Consider the following 21441-nt stretch of genomic DNA (forward strand, 5'->3'; position numbering starts at 1 on the left):
GACAGTTTGGGAGCTTGTCAAGTTACATATTTATAATTTACCATTTAAATTTAAATAATGTGGTTTTTCAGTCATCCCTCATTCTATTGCAATTACAGTAAAGTCTCGTTATATCGATATTGTCGGGAGTCGGAAAAAATATCGATATAACTGACTGTCGATATATCCGATCCTGCGCCGAACTGCATTAAAAGTGGGCAATAATGCACTCGACATTGTTCTATAGTATAGAACAATGTCGAGCAGCTTAAATCAATCTTTGCTTAAGGATTTCAATACCAAAAAAGAACACGGCGAACGGCTGCTTCCAGTCAACTTTATTTTTCACACTTCCACCACCAGAGCACAGCACACACACCGATTCCCGCACTTCCTGGTTCACAGGTCATGCTCAACCCGCCCCACATAGCTGGCCAAAACACATGCCTGCAACAGAAGAACCAAGTGCGTTCATGGTTTCTCTCGTGTGTATAGATTCTATACACACGAGATAAACCACGAACGCCAGCATGTACATATGAAAAACAGTGATTATTGCAAGCGATAAAAAGATATCTGAATACAACACAATTAAATACATGTATTTGTACGCTTGTGTCTTCGTTAGGAATAGGTGTGTATGCTATGTCAGTTGGCTCTTCTGTTGCAGGCATGTGTTTGGCCAGCTATGTGGGGCGGGTTGAGCATGACCTGTGAACCAGGAAGTGCGGGAATCAGCGTGTGTGCTGTGCTCTGGTGGTGGAAGTGTGAAAAATAAAGTTGACTGTTCGCCGTGTTCTTTTTTGGTATTGAAATCCTTAAGCAAAGATTGATTTAAGCTGCTTTTGTATCGATATAAGCAGACCAAATTGGCTGGCGGGAGATGAAAAGGGCATCGTAGTAACCAGATTATCATAATAACCGGGTATCGTACTAACGGAACTAATTATATCATAAAAGACTAGAAATTTGCCGGGAAATGAAAATAGTATCGTAATAAGCAGTACTTCGATATAACCGATATCGATATAACGAGACTTTACTGTATTTGCAACCGTGACAAGTGAAATTCCTTCTGTATAAATTTAGGATTTTTAAAGCATAGAAAACCTGTTTATGACCTGCTAAATATGGGTTTTAACATTATTAGACACCTTTGGACATAGAATAACACCCTCATAGTCAGCTTTACACAGCCTTGAATAAAACTCGTCATGTGTGTTGCAATAAAAGTGTTCCGGCTGTGTGAACAGGAAGTGACGTTTGGAGTTTTAGTTGGCCACAACAGTAGCCCACATTATTACTATGACTTTTTCTTTTCCTTTTTTTCTGTTGACTGAAAATTACGTTCATGGCATGAGCTCCGATGTTGCTGATATTGTCAACAGGAACTGGGATCGGCGAGACTCCCTGAAATGAATTGAAAATGTACAATCATAGAATATGAGCTTGAAGAGGAGTGTCTCTGAGATCCATGAGGAAAATAGAGCTCCGTGCAAAGATATTGATAAGGTACTACAGAATGATAACGCTGCCTTGTGTGACCAAATGCAGGTAAATAATATTTATTCTGCGCAATAACAGCAGCAGAAGGAAAAGCAACTCAGGTAGCAGACAGACAAACGACAATGATCCCACACAAGGAGAAGCACACACCTGAACTAAATACACACAGAAATTAGGGACAAGTGGGGGTGACTATGGCAACTAAGGAAGACAGGGCAAAACAGGAAGTTAAATACAAAATAAGAGAGTCCAGAACGGAAACCAAAGCCCAGAAGGTAACTCAAACAACCGGCGTGACAACTATCATGGTATTTAAACACATCCCCAAAACATGCGTGCTAGGTTAATTGGCAACTGTAAATTGTCCATAGGTATGAATGTGAGTGTGAATGGTTGTTTGTCTATATGTGCCCTGTGATTGGCTGGCAACCATTCCCGGGTGTACCCTGCCTCTCGCTCAAATACAGTTGGGATAGGCTCCAGCATACCTGCGACCCTCGTTGCCAAAATAGACCCAAAATAGATGGGTGGATGGATTTAAATTGTCGTAACTTCCTCCCTCCCGTATGGAGCCCCTGGCCAATAGCATAAATTATGTCCCATAATTTAGGTCCATAAATTAGGTAACATAATAAATACTTGGAGAGATTTACATGTGACGATTTCACTCCAGGATGATGGGTATCGCAGTCAGAGATACTGTAGATGCAAGTTGACATCAAAATTTGACAACAAAAGGGACTTGTATTCACAAGGACATTGCTGCTATTTCCCTGCAGATTTTGGATCAAAACAATCTAAGTTCTGGCAGGTCTGGCAAATTATGATACATACTGATTTCATATATATTTCTACATTTTGTCATTAAATGTTTTGCATTATTAAATGAGGATGGAGGGAAGGGGGGCGTTACTGTTATTAAAATAAATTTTGCAGTGATTTCATAATTCTTAATTATAAAAAAAACTACATGCAAACATAACCTGACTAGGGACAAAAATATTAACGCCATTTCTTCTCTGGCTGACTTATTCTTTCAGCCTTCAGCTAGATCTGTCAGTTGACAGTGGATGAATGACAATGACTCACATTTGAAGGCGTTTAAAAAAGCTAATAATGCGTGTTTCCAAAGTATGCAAAAGAACTTAAACCTAGCAGTTATTGAGTCATTCTGTCAAGCGTCTATTACCATTTTAGGTAAGATAGTTTTTTTCAGCTGTAAGTCTGGTCTCTCTTACCCAAATCTGTCAGCTACTATTTGTCATTTTGAAGTTTGTATGACAACCTGCTTTGCATCACAGAAAGCCGAGTTATATCTGTTCTGTGGAAACACCATCAATGACTCATCTCATGGTGGTCAAGACTCTACTGAGATGCCTTATTATCCTCTACGTCGATGAAGCTTGTTCAAATACTGTATATGATAAACTCTATATAGTCTAGGACATTAAACAACATACCGTGGGGCAATACATTTGAAGTAAAACTGACCTTGATGTACCAGGATACAGGATACAAAAAGATACAGTAGATCCCTATGATTTTCCAGCAAGAAGTGGCAGAGATTTTCCCCTGGGTCGCCTCTCTGAGATGATCCAAGTTTGCCCTCCCTGAATCAACACCAAAACACTTTGGCTGGCAACTTTCATTTGGTCACTTTATGAGCCCTTTACCCACCCTCTCGGACACATTCAACTGTAAAAGGCCTAATTTTCCAGAGGTCAAGGGGTTTATTGAAGGTTGGGAGCATAAAAGAACTGCTGACAGGCAGCAGCTGCTTCATATTAAGTGACTTTGGTCCTCAACGATATAGAAACATTGAAACTGTACAATTTTTATTGTTAACATTTGATTTAATCACTTTTAATAACTCCAGGCTGTCACTTAGCTATTTTCAAATGTGGTCTTTTTAAAGATGTAGTATAAATACATTAAAAGCACAAATGAAGTTCAAGGCAAGCTGCTGATCATGCACAGAAGCTGGTGCAAAGTAGCTGATAGATATTTTATGAGAACAGGTGGATGGTCCATTTTTGTCCCTGCAACTGCCTATTTCATCATGTTAAATGATGTAAGCTATCAGGGTCGGTCTCCTGAAAGGGGTGACGACACTCTGAGGGCCGTGATGCACAGACTACAGTGATTTGCAGCTATAACCAAAAAAAATTATACAGAGAACACATTCAATAAACAGGGGAAACGTTGTTGAATAGTAATAACAATGAACAACGAACCGGCCGCACCAATCATGTTACATTTTGATCGATGCCAAACCATGACCCTGTATCGAACGGTTCGATACAGATACACATATTGTTCCCTCCCTGATAGTAAAGTAATAAGGCCAGTCCTGTGTGTGATATGCATATTTAAGCAAATTGTACTTATTCCTGGCCTAAAGTAAGCCTTTTCAAGCATAAAAATGGCTAAATAACCGTACTAAATGCTCGAGCAGGGGTTTTATTTAGGTCTTACAGGGAATTATTTACTCTTATTCAGTAGACTATATTGGGTAATACAAGTAAGGCATAAGGGGCTGCACGACGTTCGAGTGGTTAGCACGCAGGCCTCACAGCTAGGAGACCGGAGTTCAATTCCACCCTCGGCCATCTCTGTGTGGAGTTTGCATATTCTCGCCAAGCATGCGTGGGTTCTGTCCGAAGACTCTGGTTTCCACCCAGGAATTAATTCCTCCCAGGTTAATTGGTGACTCCAAATTGCCCATAGGTATGAATGTGAGTGTGAATGGTTGTTTGTCTATATGTGCCCTGTGATTGGCTGGCGACCAGTCCAGGGTGTACCCCGCCTCTCGCCCGAAGACAGCTGGGATAGGCTCCAGCACCCCTGCGACCCTCGTGAGGATAAGCGGTAGAAAATGAATGAATGAAAAGTAAGACATAAGGCAGTATGCAGGAAGTACGTTGTCCAGAAAAAAACAATAACAAGGAACTGCAAAGAAGCTTATTTATATCTATTATGTCTTATTCCTCTTATTATATCTACTATATTGTATAATACAAATGTAAAGGTGATTATGAGAGTGTTGTTTCATATCTTGTTTCATATGTTTCTATGCCATCACAATGAAAATACGTGCTTATCGTGGTTGGATCTGAAACCAATTACCGGTAACCGTGATAAACAAGGGATTACTGTACATCATGTTTGCATTATCGCTTATGGGGGAAAGAATTCAAATTGTACTCCTAGAAACAATTGGGATTCAGAGTCTGTGAGCCAATTTTAAGATAACTGTATCACGATCAGGAGCACTGCCAGGAATTCCGGACCCCATGAAAAAAAACACTTTGGGTCACCACATCTCTCAGGTATTTAACTAATTTAGTTATTGATTTTTAGTGCACCCTCAACCTTAATAAGCACCAGCTGTACCATTACATTACCAGGGACTGACAGGTGAGTGGGTAAATTCTGACATTCTGTCAATATTTCTGGCAATGAGAGCAACATCATCTCTTTTTTCCTTTCGTGTCCGTGCTCTATGCCTTACAGCAGGGATGTGCATCCTTTGCACATTTGCCTAGTATGCACCCCCTTGTTTAAAACGGGGGCTCCCATGGATCTTGTAAAGAGGGCCGTCCTTGACTGTAATCCAACTAAATATCCTATGTATTACTGTGCAGGAAGCAACCGTCATGAATCATTTTTCATTTAATGGCAGTAAATGTAGCTTCAATAGCATATTACACATATTAACCTCAAAAGTTAAGCCTTGGGGAGTTTGCCAGGAGCCACATACTGTATGTATGAATGGAAGACTTTCCATCAAGTGTTGAATCTTTTTATACGTGTGTTAATAATGCACGAGAGATTGTCAACATTCAATCGAAAAAAGTCGCGAGGTGAGACAAGAATATGCATTTAAAACCCTCCCTACTCACATGATGTCAAGAAGTGGACGCCATCATCAATTTAAAGAGGAACAAGTGATGTAATGTGTCTAACAGTATGGCGGTCATGTGAGGCACATGGGAGCTTTAAGGTGTCTCACATACCAGAGAGCTGCCAGCTAGTGGTCCAGCCAATGAAACTCTAGACTTTCTTCAGCTGTCCACACAGCCGACTCGCCAACTGTATTTCATAACAATAAAGCGTGGCGCCAATGTAAGTGATCTTCAAACTTAACATGTCATGAAAAAGTCATTCCCTGGAATGTATCAGGTGGCGGCGGACAGTGAATGCTGCTTTAGTATTTGGGTTGCTGGGGGATTTTGGCAGACTCGTTAGGTGGGGGAGAAGAGTTTCCCCATAGAAAGCTGTGTTGACGTAAGTGTTTACTCGTGTTTACTCATGTATTGTATGCAATGAACTGAAACAACGTACAACACAGATTTACAGCATTGGCCTTTTTAATTTATCAGGATTCATTCCCCACCATTGCAGGCGCTGCTGAATAATTGAAGGACTTTAATGAAGAAGGCAGTATGAAAAACATAAGTGATTATTTCTAAGACAAGCATGTCTGTCCCTGGCCATCCCGCAGTGTTGCTTCATATGGCGAGATCGTGACAATATAAATGTAGCTGTGGCCTTCAACAACCTTTTATCACACCCACACACCATGCGCTGCACATTTTAAAAGGTAAGCAAAGTGCTGATGGAGAGATTCTAAACTGTATGAAGAAGTAAGACCATTGCAGGCAGAGACATGACCAATGACTAGTGGCATTTTATACTTTATGGATACCAAAATCCACTTTGTAGGCTGTATATCAAAAAGCACATGCTCGCTGTTACTTGCTTTTTACATTCCTCCAATGACAATGAAAGAAAAATAACTCAGAAATCTAATAAAATTGCAGTTGTCTACCACAGGAAAATCACATTTTTAATCTTAATCTCTCTGTACTATTTGAAACCCGGTATCATATAAGAAGTCCAATAATGTTGGATGGTAAAGTTAATAGTATTGTCTCTTGTTGAGCTTTAGAAAGTGTTTGACTGTAAGTATTTAATGCTTATTATAGATGTTACATGTAACATACATCTTAGATGTGTATTGAATTGTTTTATTTTTATAATATTTGGAGGTGTTTGAAAAAGGCATGTCATATTGCTAATGCTCATCCCTAGCACCCATATATGATTAGCATCAAGCTGGGGCATTTGTTTAGATGTATTATGTTTATATTGAGTGACATATTATTTAGTATCTTCTCTAAGTTATGATTGACATGCTTTATTTCTGTATGTTCAGTTCACAAAGCAGTTATTGATGCATTTTTTTGCGCGTTGCCCTGCTGAAAAAGATGCTGGTCTTTGCTGGTCTATGCTGGTTTAGCTGGTGGACCATGCTGGTGTATGCTGGTTTATGCTGAGGGACCAGCATAGACCAGCACTGACCAACATCATTTCCATGCTGCTCTCCAGACCAGCAGACCAGTACAAAAACACAACATGTACTGGTCTGGAGAATACCCTAATGTCCTCCTTCAGTACATCCATAAACCCCCTCTTTGGTCTTCCTCTTCGCCTCCTATCTGGCAGCTCTAGACGCAGCATCCCTCTACCAATATATTCACTATCTCTCCTCTGGACATGTCCCAACCATCTCAGTCTGGCCTCTCTGACTTTATCTCCAAGGCCTCTAACATGTAATGTCCCTCTGATCTACTCCTTCCTGATCCTATCCATCCTGGTCACTCCCGATGAGAACCTCAACATCCTCATCTCTGCTACCTGCTTCCTGTCTTTTTCCTTAGTGGTACTGTCTCTAGACCAAACAACATGGCTGGTCTCACCACAGTCTTGTATACCTTTCCTTTCATTTTAGCTGAAACTCTTCTATCGCACATCACACCTGACACTTATCTCCACCCGTTCCATTCAAATTATGTCCATTTCCATTATTCATTCATTCATTAATTTTCTACCGCTTATCCTCACAAGGGTCGCGGGGGTGCTGGAGCCTATCCTAGATGTCTTCGGTGAGAGGAGGGGTACACCCTGGACTGGTCGCCAGCCAATCACAGGGCACATATAGACAAACAACCATTCACACTCACATTCATACCTACGGACAATTTGGAGTCACCAATTAACCTAGCATGTTTTTGGAATGTGGGAGGAAACCGGAGTACACAGAGAAAACCCACGCAAGCACGGGGAGAACATGCAAACTCCACACAGAGATGGCTGAGGGTAGGATTGAACTAGGGTCTTGACTGCCGTGCAGCCCCATTTCCATTATTTATTGGCTAATTCCACAATGTGTTAATGAGGAAATCGTAGGGCTCTATGATTGCACTTGCTTGCAATCTTGCGTCACTGTGGTTCTGCCATTTCTGGTTACCCTTAACCAAAAGGTTAAGATTTGGACCAAAAATTTGGTCCTGGTCTTTTTGGTTCAGACTGGCCCCCAGTTAGGAGCCTACTTGTATGTGGTCAGGGTTGGGATCAAACCTGCATCTGAGATGGTGCAGCACACATCGTTACCCCAATAGAGACTGAGAGGAGGATGGGTGAATTCTACCATTTACATACAAATACAAATAAATACAAAAGCAGACTAGCCACACATAATTACTTCATTTTTGCAAATACAGTGCATTAAAAAAAGTTTCCTGTAATACACTAAACTAAACTAGCTCCAAATGTCCTTGTTGTCATGAGTTGGCTGATATAGACTCAGTGATTGTGTGACCTGCATTCCAAATGAGATCTTTTCAGGTTGCAAAGCTGAAAGTAGTAAAAAAAAAAAAAATCTGTAACTGACACAAACTCCCAGGGTAAACTGATATTGAGGTCATGCCCAGGTAAAAGGAACCCAGAGGCACCGTAAAACTCACAGCTCTCTACGACTTCACTTGATGACGATCCGGACATATGATCCGGGATGAACCTAAACACATCTTCACAGGAGTAGGGACTTACAGATGGCAATTTGTCATTTAACCTCTTATCACCATGCAGTCTTCATTTCCATCGTCATCAATCAGTATAATTTAGACTTTGAACACTTTGCCCATCCAAATAAAAGACAAATGTTGAAGTTATTTCTTCCAAATATAGGTTGATAGTATGGATTGTATGTCACAACAAGCCTCAAAACAGCAATCTATTTTCAATACTGCTTATCCTGTCAGTCAAATCCAGCTAAATTAAGGTGAAAGGCACACTAAAGTCTGGACAAGTCGCTGGGAGACTGTAAACAAGAAATACAGAAGGAATTGCTGCACAAAAGTCGACTATGTGAAGCACTACACCATCAATGTGGTCATCATATGGAACCAGTCATGCCTAGTCAAATAAATTATTACTTATTTGCTAGTCCAATATCCTATACAGTATATGTCAAGACAGGATGTGTTGTTGCAATACTAATCTTGCCCAATGCTAAAGTCAATGCTGTTGCTCAGTCGGCTGCATCTGCACATCAGAATACAGCGAATGCAGGTGGGGGCCCCAGCAGCGGTGGACAAACCCGCTTTCTATTCAGTTTTTCAGTTAATACTGTGAGAAGACTAGAAATAAATGCATTGTGAATTATGTACAAAACTTGAGTTGTGGATATCAGCATTTTGTGCATGTTCTGGTAAAACAAGCCTATTGACTTTGTTTGGCTTGAAGTAAGCTATGAAAATAAATGTTTGTAGCTCTTTGTAGCTATTTTCATTTTGTAAAAGGAGCTCTCACAAGAAAAAAACCTTGGTTACTCAGGTGTGATGTGTGATAGAAGAGTTTCAGCTAAAATGAAAGGAAAGGTATCCAAAACTGTGGTGAGACCAGCCATGTTCTTTGGTCTAGAGACAGTGCCACTGAGGAAAATACAAGAAACAGAACTGGAGGTAGCAGAGATGAGGATGCTGAGGTTCTCATTGGGAGTGACCAGGATGGATAGGATCAAGAACAAGTACATCAGAAGAACATTACATGTTAGGGATCTTGGAGATAAAGTCAGAGAGGCCAGACTGAGATGGTCGGGACATGTCCAGAGGAGAGATAGAAATTTTCCGGAAAAGTAAGGAAAGGTATAGAAGCACGTAGAGCTAGGTTTAGTTCTTGTTAAGGGTGTTCACGTTGAACACATTTCTGAAACAACTGCGACGTTACAATGCAAACAGCTGGATGTTGTTTTGATATATTTTTTCCAGTTTCAAGAAATAAATATCATAAATAAATAAAATAAATAAATTTGTAAATTAAAATTTATTACCACATAAACACACACAAAAGTATAGCAAATGGGTACCATTGAGTATTGGCAGGGTGTTGGCAGTTCCATCCATTCATCATTTATAATTATTTCACATTGTTTTTCTGCAAATAAAATGATGATTATTGTCTAGAAAATGTATTTTAAGATATATTAAAAGGGACCTACTATGCTCATTTTCTTTGTATTAATTGAATGAATGAATGAATGAATGTATTAAGTTCAAATGAATGATGTCAGTTTTCATTGGTGGTTTATTGTCCTTGATACAACACTGATATCCAAAAAGTCCAACTTGTCAACAAATGCAGTGGCTAATTGAAATTCTACTATGACAACTAATACCTGTATTGATATTTTGTCCTATCTTATTTATTCCTCCAAACAGTGATATTGGAAAAGACCAGCAAACAATAAAACATGACTCAAAGAAGGAAAGCATTTCCGTATTTTTTTTTTAAACAGAGCTGTGACCCTGATGAGTAAATCTCTCTATCATCCGCTCAGACCTTGAAGAATATATTTTTTTAAAAAAGGTAGGTGTTGTGTGAGGATGCCACAGAGTGACAAATGGAGACACCCACAGAGGCAGACCTTCATGTCAGATCCAACTCCTGCCTGTAAAACCCTCAAGCGAGGATTTACTGAAGATTCCACTTCACCTTGAACACAGTCACTATTTCCTGTCTTGACACCGCCAAGATTACCTGTTCTGATATTATCGTCTGACGACACTCCGGAACCTTTTTCCATCTTTACTTTAGGGTCAATTCCAATGACTTTCATCAGAGTGGAAAAAACGTCCTAGCAGGGCTGAAGTTTGTTGTTCCATCATTTTGGATTCAAAGTTAAAAGGGGCTATATCGACAACATTCCACATTTTCCACAATTTCCTGCGCAAGAATGGATTTTTGCCACTGACCACAACCAAAACAAAAAAAAATAGCCGGTAAAAACACGTTTCAGCACCCACTCATTCTTTCTTTTCCACAGCTCCATCTGAGATTTCACAGAAACAAGCCTGTCCCGGGGCTGTAAAAAGGTTGCGGACCACTACTCTTGTGTAGATTTAAAACTGGTTATAATGTAACTTTCACTCAAAGACTTTTCTACAGTAAAGTTAGATTATTAAGTGTGTGATGATGGATTTCCCCCAGATGTGCCATCATGCATTGCCTGGGTATATTAGCTTCATGTCCACCCAAGGGGAAGAAGGGTAGAGGTCAGCTGTCAGAAAAATAATTCTCACTGTGACAAAAATGAAATGTGACATGGTGCCACACTTCTTGCAGATAGGTGGTGTGTGCGCATGTGTGTTTGCAGATGATTAATTGCTTAAGTGTGAAAATTGATGTGAAATAAGAGTTGGTTCCCTCCCAACTGTCACTTTCCAGCTCTCAGAAAATGTACAGTAATTCTTTGGTGTTATGTAATTATACTTTTGATCTTCAATTCATAACCATTAAATGGAAAGTGACAATTATTTAGGTCTATAGGAATCAAGTGAGTCCATGCAGCTTGTTTTTAGTTCATATAGTTGGATCATTGAACAGTGCAAATACAGCATGTGCATTGTGATATGATAATAATCAGTCTTCTTCTACCCTCTAGTGGTGAAACTGTGTTACTGTGTTCATGCCATAGGACACAACTAAATGAAAAAATATTTCAATACAAAATGTGTTTTGAATTAACATAAGATATATGAAAAATAGATGAATTTCATTCATTTATTTTCTGTGCTGCTTATTCCTCTTTATTGCGGGGGTATGCTAGAGACTACCACAGCTGACCTTGGGCAAACAACCATTCACACTCACATTCCTACCTATGGACAACCTTCCCTCGCTCGTGAACAAGACTCCAAAATACTTGAACTCCACTACCTTTTTTGAATCCACCCTTTTTCAACCAAGAACCATCGTCTCAGATGTGGAGGTGCTGAGTCTCATCCCAGAAGCCTCACACTCAGCTGCCAACCGCCCCAGTAAATGCTATAGGTAACAGCCCAATGAGGCCATCAGGACCGCATCGTCTGCAAATAGCAGAGTCAAGATCCTAAAGCCCCCAAACTGGACTCCCTCAACACCTTGGCTGCACCCAGAAATTCTGTCCATAAAAATTATGAACTGAATCGGTGACAAAAGGCAGCCTTGGCGGAGGCCAGCTTTCACCAGAAACAGGCACGACTTCCTGCTGGTTGTACAAGGAGCAAATGGTACATAGTAGTGTGACACCAATCCCGTACTCCTGGAACACACCCCACAGGACACTGCGAGGGGCATGGTTGAATGACTTTTCCAAGTCCACAAAGCACTTGTAGACCAGTTGGACAAACTCCAATGTATCCTCCAGTTACCTTACAAGGGTGTGGAGCTGGTACAGTATTCCACAACCGGAACAAAAACCACATCTCTTGTAGTCGAGGTTCGACTACCGGTCATATCCTGGAATAGACTTTCCGAGGGAGGCTGAGGAGTGTTATCACCCTATAGTTGGAACACACCTGTCAATCCAGATGTGACGTCTGGGCTTACACAATGTAGCTCGACCCATACATGCAGGTGCAGGGAAAATGTCTATTTTTATTAATAATACTACCCCTTGGCCCTTCACTTACTCCTTAACCCTCGGTTTTGCATTTTGTCTGTTTTCTGAGAATTATACATAGTCCACCAATAATTGACATGGTGAGATATATTTATTGTATTCATCATACAGTATGGACGGTCAGGAAGTGAAGATTTAAACATGGCCATGTGTGGGCAGCACACTTCATTTAGCTTTTGGAATCTAACCTTGGCAATCTATTTTTTACTCTATATTTGTTTTTAGCATGGGCTGCAGGGTGATGTAGTGATTAGCACGCAGGCCACACAGCTAGGAGGAGAACATCTATTCCAAAAACATGCTAGGTTAATTGGCTACTCCAAATTGTCCATAGGTATGAATGTGAGTGTGAATGGTTGTTTGTCTATATGTGCCCTGTGATTGACTGGCGACCAGTCCAGGGTGTACCCTGCCTCTCGCCCAAAGACAGCTGGGATAGGCTCCAGCAACCCCGCGACCCTCGTGAGGATAAGCGGTAGAAAATGAATGAATTAATGAATTAATGTTTTTAGCATGCTAATTGTGTTCATATGTAGCAATACAATGTGGTATCTGTCATAGCAAAGGTAATTACAGCAACCTAGTGGCGGCACTTGTGTTTTTTCCTGAGGGAAAATAAATTAGGTGTCCATTTGGGGTATACTGTTTATTTATTAAGAGGAATACAAACTTGGCAACTCATTCGGGTATTAATTAGCATTCTGTCACACAGATGATGAATTACAGTAGAGTTGGACCAACAACGCATAAACAGTACGTTAAAGGTTAAAGGTCAGGCTTGATCAAATGAGAACGTGTCAGTTTCTCAGGTGTCACTTGTTAGAGAACAAGAGAAGTGGTAGTATCGCATCACATGGAAGGATAACCTGACAAGACAACAGGTAAGATCTCTGGCTTGGGTCTTTGGTTTTACAGCAAAACGGGTTGAAAAGTTACTTAAACCACCTAAACCATATTTTGTGGTCGAAACGGCATTTAAGGCATTGATTGAGTTGAACCTCTTTGTTCTAAAAATACAATAGGGGTCTCAAACACGCGGCCTGCAGGCCAAATGTGGCCCGCAGGACACTACTTTGAGTTTAATGTTAGTGCGGCCCGCGCAAGTTTGATATGGATGCTGTATGGTATCATGTACCCAGAAAAAATTATTATGTTTGATTAATGTTCATGTTAAAGGTTAAATAACTGTTAATAGTTATCCTCCCTATCCGTGTGGAAGTGGTAAGTTTTTGGCTATTTAAGTTTAAAGGAAATAACTTGAAGGCTACCATTTAGGTCGCTAGCTCTCTAGTTTGCGAGTTAGCATGTGTCTCCAGACCCTGCAGTTGCGCAATATGTTGTAAATAAAAAGAGTATAAATGTGACTATAGTCATGTTTTGTCATGTCTACAGGGCTCTAATAATGCTTTGTTAATTTTAGTCTGGAAAAAATAATTTGTCTACCCACCAACTATATGTATGTGGTTTCTTAAGTTTTTATTATTTGCCGTTTTATTATTATATTTATTTATCACTGATTGATTGATTTTCTTTATTCTTGATTTGTTTATTTATTTTTCATCTTATTTTGTGTAGAAAAATAAAAAGTAAGATATTTGAGAACAGTGGAATGTTTTATCAGAGCTTTTCTTGTAGAAAATAGGAACCAAAGCGAAGTTTTTAAAAATGTTTTGTTTTTAATAAATGTGTTTTTTTTTTTTGGAAAACCTGATGCGGCCCAGTCTCACCCAGACCCGAGCTCCAGTGGCCCCCAAGTAAATTGAGTTTGAGACCCCTGCATTAAGGGCTGCCATATCTCTTCCTACACTTATAACTCCTGGATCTTACTTTGGTTTCCACTCAGCAAAAATTGGGTCTATTCATGCACTAATTGTTGAGGAGGGAAAGGTTTTAGGGGCCATTACGACAACCTTCATGGCAAGGAGATTATGACTTATCCTGCTTTTCCTGCCATCTATTGGCCATCTGAGGTGCACTCATGCATAAACTGAACACTAATCTGCAAGCTGACTATCTCACAGAGGTAATCAGCCAAACAGATGACAGTGATTGGGTTACAGCCTGTAATTCACCAATGGGCCTCTGGAGGAAACAATGGAGGCGTGTTAGCATGCAGTGGAAAATTAAAGATCATTTTAACCCTGTTTACCTTTGGCTTTATTTGCTCTTTATTATTGAATGAGTAAGACAGAGACGCAAATATGAGAAGGTCGCAGTTCAGTCACTGTGCAAGTCTATTTAATTGAATCCGACTGCTTCTGTTTGTTTTTTGAGCTTTGTATTCTGATATTAACTTGAATTTAGACATTCAGCTGTGAGTGTGTGAAGAAAATAACTTTCCTTAAGAGAAGAGATTTAATAACAAAATTGGGAATCCCTCATTGTAGACAACCATAATGTATCCTGCAGGTTTTGTAGACATAATAGTACATATGTAGATGTATATACCAGAGTTGTAGACACAAGTGACATGGATTTGAGTCAGGCTTCAGTCACAATTTTGATGACTTTGGACTCAACGTCAGGTTTGTTTGTTGTTGTACTGACTAGATCCTGAATGCTATGACTCTTTTTGTTGGAAAGAAAATTAGAATCCAGTATTGCCAGCGACTCAACAAAGCCAAAAAGTCAAAAAATATTGAAATATGTAGTATTCTGGTCACTAGGCATCAGTAATTTTACATTGACGAGACATGACGTTATATTACATTACCTTGGAGTCAACCATGGCATGTCAAACATGGTGTAGGGAAAAAAGTTATCCTCCCATTCCGTGTGGAAGTGGTAGGTTTTTGGCTTCTTGTCTTTCTTCCCCACTCCCATTTGAAACTCTTTCTGAAGTTTAAATAATAATCAAATTAGAGAATGAAGGTTTTCTATGCTCTAACTACAAAAAAAAAAAAATCTTAATATTGAATTCTATTTTGCGGAAATATAGCGGTTGTGTCTGGAATCAATCAGAATGTCTTTTGACAGGGCCAAGCCCTATTAACCTCTTTAAGCGATTATCATTGATTGCAGCTAAGAGGTTCTTGACTGCATAAATAATTAGTTTGACATCACTAACTGGATGGACCGACAGGACAACGGGTAAGTCCAAGGAGGTCAATGTTGATCAAAGAATTGTAGATTGGAGAAAATCTCAGTGAACTTTGCGTCTTCAGTTCAAAAGGAGGACTTCCCTACTGAGATACTGCTAATAGTGTTTTTCCTCTTGTCACCCTTGTATCAGTTGCCCTAATATGATGTAATGGAGTCATATCACAAGGAATCACTAAGGAAAATCAGGAGAATAAGCCAAACTCTCCTGCAGGATCTCCTTTCAATTCACAGTGGAGGCACAACTACTGCTGTAAGTGTTTACTTTCATTCAATTACCTGAATGAACCTGAATTAAGTTAGGTCAGGTCGGGAACTTAGTCCTTAGGTCACATGTGTCAATGTAAGGCCGAAGCACTGCAAGTTTTCTCTCCAACCAGTTTCTCCTGCAGGTGATTTAATTGATGAGCTCCTTCCCTCAAATGGAGGTGGTGTTGATCAGTAATGAATAATGAATATAATCGTTTGACTTTATGTGCCCTGTGATTGGCTGGCGACCAGACTGCATACCCCCATGACCATGGGGTTACACTTACAGTTTCGTACAATTTCTCCCAGTACACACATCAACAAAAATGAAGGCAATGCAATAGAAGAGCCAGTCATGATCTGAGAACTAACACCAAGTATGTATTTAAATGAAGAAAACTCCTGCTAGTGACTCCTGAACCTTTGATATTACAATCTAGTCCAAATGAGCACTAGAGCATTCGTGTGATAAATTGCCCATTTGTCCTGCATGTGTTCACACAGCTGGACAATCCCATAGTGCATTCTTCTAAAGCTGACAGAGATGACATTTACCTACCAGCCATCCCCAGAAAGACCTCAAGCCTTACGTCAGTCAGAGGGAGTCTGAGTCAGTCCTGTCCTTATCTCTACCACCACAAGAGAAGTGGATCCTTCTCTTCTGTCGGCTCTCACAGAGCTGGAGGTCACAGGAACAAACAGGTAGAAATCATAATTTCCATTGAAAATGACACTGGGCAGATATTTTCCATTCTTCTCATAGAGCTACCTGAATGTGCAAAGAGACGCGAAGAAGTCCAACGTCACTGTGACCATGACATACCTAGGTCAAGGTCACAGGGTATTGCGGATGGGGTCAATACCCGATGAACTTAAAGTGCTCCAGCAAGTCAACGGAGGGGAGAATATCTGCGTCTTTAAGGGCTTGGTGACTCCAGGAGGTAGGAGCCTATGTCAGAAAAAGTGTCTTTTGGGTTGTAATGTGGAATCAGTGGAAGCTCGGTTTTTAAAGTTTTGTGTTTTGTAGAAACATGGCTTTAGTGCATAAAATGAGGTTGAAAACATCGAATGAGGCGACTCCAGATGATACACCGCAAAAAATTTTCAAAATTTCAAGAAAGTAAAAAAGTTCCATTTTAAGCAACCGTTTCTTATTTTTTCCCTAAAAAGTAAATATATCTTATCTAGCAATTTTCACATGAGAAAAACAATCTTATATTAAGAATGTATAGCTAGCCAATTCTTATGAAGATATTTTTTGCCAGAAATTAGACCTTTTTTCTGATAACAAGCTAAAAACCTCATTTTGATTATTCTTCAACAACATATTAAGAACATTTATCTTAAATTGAGACTAAAACTGGTTTCTAAACTTTCGAAATTTAAGAATGGACTCACACAGAACTTACATCAATTTATAAACTTTATTTTCAGGGAAAATAATGAGACAATAATATACAATGTACCATCAGTAAGAAAGCTTACCCTTGTAACATATGTTTGTAAATATACAGATTTGTTTGTAAATATACAGATTTACAAAAATCTGTTGCCATTCACGGGCTGTTTCTGAGGGGATTACTGATCATGAAATAATACTTTCCTATTCATTTTCCCCTTTTTTACTTCCAGACCAGTTCAAGTTCGTCTCTCAGAGACATAAAGGTTTTCCCTTCAGCGCTTCTTTGTATGTTAATGGTATCACGGTGGCCCGTATCAGCTCCTGCTGCGAGTACCGCTATGCACCCGGCTTCCAACAGGGCAAGAAAAGCTGCTTCAAGTTGTCCTGGCTGGCTGGTGGGATGCCCTGCCACAGGTTTCATTTAAGCCTACTACCAACTGAAAATTGCGTGTCAATGCAATGTGAAGATGGAGAAAGGGATGTAAACTGCATGACATAAGAGAATAATGTATACAACCATGATGAAAGCCCATTTTGTCATTCTTCTCAGATGTACAAGTCTTCGAAGCAAATACAGCTCCTGCCAGAAACTTAACGACAACACAAAGGACAGCTTAGTTTTCCCTCTGGTGAAGCGCTCTGGCAATGGTACAAAGCACAAAAATGAATGCTTCCATTTCTTCCTAAAGCTTATTCATCTTATGTTCTTTAACATTAGACCCAATCATTCATATCTAACTTTAATTTTTCTCCAAGTCCCTATTACAAGCCCAGTGGAAACATGTCCATCATCTCCTTTGTTCTTCCCAACGAAACCTCTGAATAAATCAGCGAGGAGGACAAGAAGACGCGTCAAGGACAGCAGCGGTGTATCCACAGACAGTGAGGGCCCCCGGGCTGCTGTGACTACAGAGACCTCCAAGAAGAAGCGGCACAAGGGTCAAACTAAACAGAGCAAAGACAAGACAGCTACAAGCACCAGAGGGGAAGAGAGTGCTGAGGTTTCCCAAGGGTCAACCGTGACCCAAAAATATGAGGGCCAAACTTCATCTGCCAGACAGGAAAATATAGAAACAACCGGTAATCCAGAGAAGCTAAACACAAACAAAACAGGCAAAGTTCTTGGTGAGACCTGACTTTAACCTTCATCTACACAATACATTCATTCACAACAATACAGCAGGACAGAAAAAAAACATTCATCTCTATGTGCTTTGTCAATTTAATTGTCATTGTGAGGATATAATATCAAAGAACAACAGTATTTTTTTGTTTTTCAAGGCTCATTACAGGATGAGGAAGCACTGACTAAGCAGAAGTGGGAGAAGCAGAGGGAGTCAAATGGGAAAAGCAGAAATGGGGATAAACTGAAAGACTTCTATGAAGAATGCTTGCAGATGAGCGCCGCGCTGGAGAAGGGCCCAAACAAGCACTCTTGGTTCCAATCAAACTGTGAGCAAAGGAACTGTAGCCCAGCTTGGACACTGGGATTTACATAATAGGCAGTGAAAGATAAATGTCCAACAAAAGACACAATACTACTAGTACTTGGGGTCAACAGTTCAGAACAATGGAGATTGTGAAAAGGAGGTGAAGAAGCGTGTGCAGGCAGGATGGAATGGGTGGAGAAAAGTGTCAGTGATAGAAGAGTTTCAGATAAAATGAAAGGAAAGGTATACAGCCATGTTGTTTGGACTAGAGACATTGCCACTAAGGAAAAGACAGGAAGATGAACTGGAGGTAGCAGAGATGAGAATGTTGAGGTTCTCATTGGGAGTGACCAGGATAGAAAGGATCAGAATGAGTACATCAGAGGGACATTACATGTTAGAGACTTTGGAGATAAAGTCAGAGAGGCCATATTGAGATGGTTGGGACATGTCCAGAGGAGAGATAGTGAATATATTGGTCGAAGGATGCTGCGTTTAGAGCTGCCAGGTTGGAGGCGTGGAGGAAGACCAAAGAGGAGGTTTATGGATGCACTGAAGGAGGACATGAGGGTAGTTGGTAGACAGAAGACAGGCGTTGGATGGAGATTGATTTGCTGTGGCGACCCCTGAAAGGAAAAGACGAAACAGAAAGAAGAAGAAGAAAGGACACAAAACTGTAATCAAAGGACACCTCAAAATCTTGTGAGGCCTCGGTTCAGTCAGCATTTTTTTTCAGATAACTGGGATAGGCTCCAGCATGTCTGTGACCCTTGTGAGGATAAGCAGTACAGAAAATGGATGGATGGAGATACTTTGGGTCCCAGCCAAATACTCCATAAATCTCAAGATTGTGTGCTCGGAAAATCTACCTTATTCTCCTCTTGGACAAAACTCTGTGAATTGCAATTAATTTCACTTAATAATGTTAATAATAATGCATAAAGGGGCGGCACGGCGGTCGAGTGGTTAGCGCACAGACCTCACAGCTAGGAGACCAGGGTTCAATTCCACCCTCGGCCATCTCTGTGTGGAGTTTGCATGTTCTCCCCGTGCATGCGTGGGTTTTCTCCGGGTACTCCGGTTTCCTCCCACATTCCAAAAACATGCTAGGTTAATTGGCGACTCCAAATTGTCCATAGGTATGAATGTGAGTGTGAATGGTTGTTTGTCTCTATGTGCCCTGTGATTGGCTGGCGACCAGTCCAGGGTATACCCTGCCTCTCGCCTGAAGACAGCTGGGATAGGCTCCAGCATCCCCCGCGACCCTCATGAGGAAAAGCGGTAGAAAATGAATGAATGAATGAATAATGCATAAAGTTCCTCCTCAAATACCAAATGAGTTCCCCAGAAGTGCCCCCAAAAATTGCATTTAACTTTAGTGGTTTAACTGTATTTGCATTGTGACATTAACATAAATATTATCACACCTAGGTGTTTTTGTTGTTTTATGCAAAGTGTTGCAGAGGCGTCGACTCCATAAGAGGCTGTCATTTGGCCCCAAAGCGCCAAGCTCAGATGTGGAGCTGAGTGCAGAAAGTGACAGTGTCTTGCAAACTGATGGAGAGCTAGATGAAAAGGAGGACAAGGAGGAGGAGAAGGCCGGTGAAGAAGAATCAGCTCATAAACAAAACCTTCAAGCTCAGGTGGGGGTCACAGTCAAATTTTTGGCTACATCATTTTAGCCACATGCTACAACAGAAATGACTCATAATTGTTGCTTTCGTTCTAAAAAAAAAGATGAAATGGAGGAGTGTGTTCACAGATTTTGTAATTATGGACTCTCTGCATAAAATCCATTAAGCCCGCTCCCTAAAACACTAGTGGCATTGAAAGGATGGAAAAATAGGGCTTCATATTTCTTGCATCAATAGGGGGCAGTATATTAATATAAAACAAAAATACCAAAATCATGACTGCAGCCCATACAGCAGGTTTAATGAAGATTTAAAGATAGGGGTTCTTTTCATTTTTGATGGGAATGTATTATTAATGTATTCAAATGATACACATTTTTGCTTACTGATTTCAACTTGAAAACCTTCCAGATGTACTTGTAACTGTAAAAAAAAGTGCCTTCCTTTTGGGCTTTGTTACCATAGCTGGACGCCATGATCACAGTGCTGAGCAAAACTGATGAGGTGGAGCAGCTGGTTCTGAGGAACACTGACCTGACAGACGACCTTCTGCTAACTTTGGCGGAGGCCGTGAAAAGCAGCCCGTCTGAGGTCACGCTGCTCAACCTCAACCTGAACCTCATCGGCCCGTACGGCGCTCACATTCTTCTGGACGTCCTGAGGGTAAAGCCTCAGATCAGAGGATTACAGTAAGCGTTGACATGGCAAAATTCTATCAAGTTTAAGTCAGAAATGTCCAGAATGATAGAATTGCGATTTCTAAAAAAACCTTTATCTTGGCTCGCCGCCTTTGTACTCGGCACAAGACCAGAGAGTAGTGTGCTATGACATTTTAGAACAACCTCAGGCTATAACATTATGCACAACCACTCTAGACTAGATTCAGCATCTGCTTGAGGACACCTAATTATTACGTATAATCAGTGTGAATATGATTTTTGTGGGTTCTCATTAGCTGCTGTGGTTGTACTGAATGTTGTAGCTGATTAAGAAGGATGAATTAAATCAACATCTGTCCATCAATTCCAGCAAAATGGGTAGTGGAGCCAGTTGCCAAGCAATCCGACTATAGAATGTCAAAAATGGTTTTAGTTCAGTCTTAGCATTAAGTATTATACTGTATTTCTTGCATACGGTTGTCAGGAGAAAGTATCAGGTGTCTTTATGTGTTAAGGCATTTATAATGGGATAGGCCTTAAGTTGTACAAATGCATTTTATAGTGAATGTTGAAATGTTGTTGCTTTTACTCCGGAATTGCACATAGAACAGCACTTTCATTTTCACTACCGATGTGTAGTTGTTTCCTTTAGAACAGAGACCACAACATCAGGAAATAAGCACAACTAATTACTACT

The sequence above is a fragment of the Doryrhamphus excisus genome, chromosome 4, assembly GCF_030265055.1.
Source record: "Doryrhamphus excisus isolate RoL2022-K1 chromosome 4, RoL_Dexc_1.0, whole genome shotgun sequence".
Lineage (NCBI taxonomy): Eukaryota > Metazoa > Chordata > Actinopteri > Syngnathiformes > Syngnathidae > Doryrhamphus > Doryrhamphus excisus.